A 3,868-nucleotide genomic window follows, 5' to 3' on the forward strand; every position below is an offset into this window, starting at 1 on the left:
GAGGGGAAGGAACAAGCCTTAATGAAGCTGGCGGTTCCACAGATACCTGGGAGCGAAGCACCTCAGGGCCCCGGGGGCGGAGGGGGAGAGAGGGGGGGCGGAGGGGGAGAGAGGGGGCGGAAGAGCAGCAGTCTGAGACACATCTGAGGGTGGTGTTCCTTCCTGGCCATGCTGCGTCACCCTCCCTGACAGTCCCCTCCCCCCACCCTCCCCCTCTCTGTGTCTCTCTCTCTCTCTCTCTCTGTCTCTCTCTCTCTGTGTCTCTCTCTCTCTCTCTCTCCCTCTCCCCCTCTCTCTCTCTCCCCCCCCCCTCTCTCTCCCCCCCCCCCTCTCTCTCTCCCCCCCTCCCCCTCCCTCCCTCCCCTCTGCTCCCGCTTCCTGATTTACAGCCTGGACCGCCATATGGCAGCAATCCCTTGCCCTCAATTCAACATGTCACCATGCATTAACTTTAATTGGCCTGATATGTAACCCCCCCCCCCCTGTAAGGGGTTTATGTACATCGCAGCTCATGGCAAGATCTCCAGCTTGTTTCATTCATCTAAGTGCAACGTTTCTTGATTAAAATAACTCAACTCTTCTCAAGAACTGACGCATTGGGGGTAGAGGAATGCGTAAGCACAAGAGGGGATGCTATATCATAGATTTGGGAATGGCTGACGTCGACCTTCACATCCTAGATATAACACAACCGTGAATGTGTTATTGCTTTATACAATTTAGTTGACACCCGACAGCAACGATGGTGCTAGTGGAGGTTTCTCATGATTGTATTGGTTTAAAGCCCTCCGCTAATATATAAAACTATCACTGTAGGTCCGTTTGATAGTTCTGGAACGTATGGTCTAACCCTAATATGATTGGCATGGAAAGAAACCCAGTAAACAAATCTCTTCCTGGCCTGGCTCGTCGTAGCTAACTAGCCAGTTCGGTTTCGCTAGCCAACTCGCTTCATACACAACCACACACCCCCCTCAACCACTCCACGCCATCGCTAACACACCTCTCCTCCCCCCACGGCGGCCCTGAATGTTCAGAAAACTGGGGGAGCGCAGCGGCAAAGGTCAGCCTATGGTAATGCTCCAGCTGACGCTCTGCTTTCTAGGGGTGGTGCAGGAGGAGATGAAACCAGACAGACAGCCACTCTGACGTCCACTCTACCTACCCACTCTCCTCCCCACTACGCCGCGTCCCTCTCTGGCACAGCGGCTTCAAACACACACATCAGACACAGGAGAACACAGGGCCTCTTTCAACACAAACAGAGTGCCGCCCCATCAGACACTTCCTCCTGACAAGTTGGGAGTCTCTCGTTGGCAGCCATAGAGGGAGGGCTTCAGAAGGTCAGCGCCTCTCACGGCAGGTTCGTGCGGCCCCCCCCCCCCCCCGGGCCAGGCCTTCTCTCCAACTGAGGCGTAATTGCCCGACTGAGCACAACCCTGGGGGGGGGGGGGGGGTTTGAAGTGGTAGGATGTGGACTAGGCTTCAGACAGCCAGGCAGGGTGTATATCCAGGTAGATTAACTGGCCTCTACGGGCAGTAGATAGCAGCAGAGGCGGCAGGTTGACCGCAGTGGAAACTCTGACACGGTGTTAAGTCTGTGGAGTCAGAGCTCAGACAGCTGGGCGGAGCAGAGGGCGGCGATGATGGGCCGCTTGGAGGGAAGCCAGGCGCCCCCCGCCCAGTATGGAGGCCATACTGACCCCCCCCAGACACCCTGGTTGCTCTGGAGCATTAGGACCCCCACCACGACTCTCTCTGCAAGCCTCCACCACAACTCCTATTTCTAATTAAAGTCCTTTGCCTCTGACCCAGAGTCATTGGGTCTCTTTTCAGAAGTCAATACAGACTTAAAAGACTGATGCACAAGACTTTGTGGCATGTGTCAAATTGCTCCATAAAGGCTGACCTATATTTTCCTCCATTAGTCTGGGTGGGGTAGAAGGAGAACAACTCCCATCTAAGGAGAGAAAAAAAACTGTGAGAGAGGAGAGGGTGAGAGAGGAGAGGAGAGGGTGGGAGAGGAGAGGAGAGGGTGAGAGAGGAGAGGGTGAGAGAGAGGAGAGGGTGGGAGAGGAGAGGAGAGGGTGGGAGAGGAGAGGGTGGGAGAGGAGGGGAGAGGAGAGGGTTGAGAGAGGAGAGGTAGGGGAGAGGAGAGGGTGGAGAGGAGAGGAGAGGGTGAGAGAAGAGGGGAGAGGAGAGGAGAGGGTGGGAGAGGAGGGGAGAGGAGAGGAGAGGGTGAGAGAAGGAGAGGAGGGGAGAGGAGAGGGTGGGATGAGGAGAGGAGAGGGTGAGAGAAGAGGGGAGAGGAGAGGAGGGGAGAGGAGAGGGTGGAGAGAGGAGAGGAGGGGAGAGGAGAGGGTGGGAGAGGAGAGGAGAGGGTGAGAGAAGAGGGGAGAGGAGAGGAGAGGGTGGGAGAGGAGGGGAGAGGAGAGGGTGAGAGAGGAGAGGAGGGGAGAGGAGAGGAGAGGGTGAGAGAAGAGGGGAGAGGGAGAGGAGGGGAGAGGAGAGGGTGAGAGAGGAGAGGAGGGGAGAGGAGAGGGTGGGAGAGGAGAGGAGAGGGTGAGAGAAGAGGGGAGAGGAGAAGAGAGGGTGGGAGAGGAGAGGAGAGGGTGGGAGAGGAGAGGGTGAGAGAGGAGAGGGTGGGAGAGGAGAGGAGAGGGTGGGAGAGGAGAGGAGAGGGTGAGAGAGGAGAGGGTGGGAGAGGAGAGGGTGGGAGAGGTGAGAGAGAGAGGGTGGGAGAGGAGAGGGTGAGAGAGGAGAGGAGAGGGTGGGAGAGGAGAGGGTGGGAGAGGAGAGGGTGAGAGAGGAGAGGGTGAGAGAGGGAGAGGGTGGGAGAGGAGGGGAGAGGAGAGGGTGGAGAGGAGGGGAGAGGAGAGGGTGGGAGAGGAGGGAGAGGAGAGGGTGAGAGAGGAGAGGGTGGAGAGGAGAGGAGAGGGTGAGAGAGGAGAGGGTGGGAGAGGAGAGGGTGAGAGAGGATGAGGGTGGAGAGGAGGGGAGAGGGTGAGAGAGGAGAGGGGTGGGAGAGGAGAGGGTGGAGAGGAGAGGAGAGGGTGAGAGAGGAGAGGGTGGGAGAGGAGAGGGTGAGAGAGGAGAGGGTGGGAGAGGAGAGGGTGGGAGAGGAGAGGGTGAGAGAGGAGAGGGCTGGGAGAGGAGAGGAGAGGGTGAGAGAGGAGAGGGTGGGAGAGGAGGTGAGGGTGGGAGAGGGCATTCTGAAGATTACACCAGTGAGCTATAATCATGTGCTGCTGATTACTTTGGTCAATATCTCCCACGTCAGGGCAATCTGCATTCGTTAAAAAACGCAGGAGGTGTAGGAAATGTATAATATGAGCTAATTGCGAAGAAAGATATCCCCATACTTTAGGGCTGGAAGAGCCCTAACCCGGGTTCAGCCACGTCTGGAAGAGCCCTAACCCGGGTTCAGCCACGTCTGGGAAAACGTACGATTCAGCGTTAAAACAAGAGCTCGTTAGAAAAACGCTTCCAAGAAAGAAAAAATAAAATAAAAAAGGGCTATGAAACAGTTTGGTCGCATGTGAGTATTAACAGCAAAGTCCTTAGCAGGCTATCCCAATTAAAGGCGAAAGCAATTTGCGAGCTGAGCCTCCGTGTTGTACGTTGTTTGTGATGATGGCTGCGGGAGAGGAGAGGAGAGAAAGCACGGCTGCTGTTATGTTTACCCCGAGGTTATAGGTCCATAATACAGCCAAAGAAAGAATCTTGTTGGAGAAATTCAATGTAGCCCAGTGTGTGAATCCATTCTCCGAGGGACACGGAATGAAATTACTTTTCTTCGCGAGCGCGGGGAGCCTTTCTGAAAGCACCGCAAAGAGAAAAGGCGAAAGAAAAGAATAGCTTTTACCCT

The sequence above is a fragment of the Nansenia antarctica genome (assembly GCF_963989245.1).
Source record: "Nansenia antarctica genome assembly, chromosome: 20".
NCBI lineage: Eukaryota > Metazoa > Chordata > Actinopteri > Argentiniformes > Microstomatidae > Nansenia > Nansenia antarctica.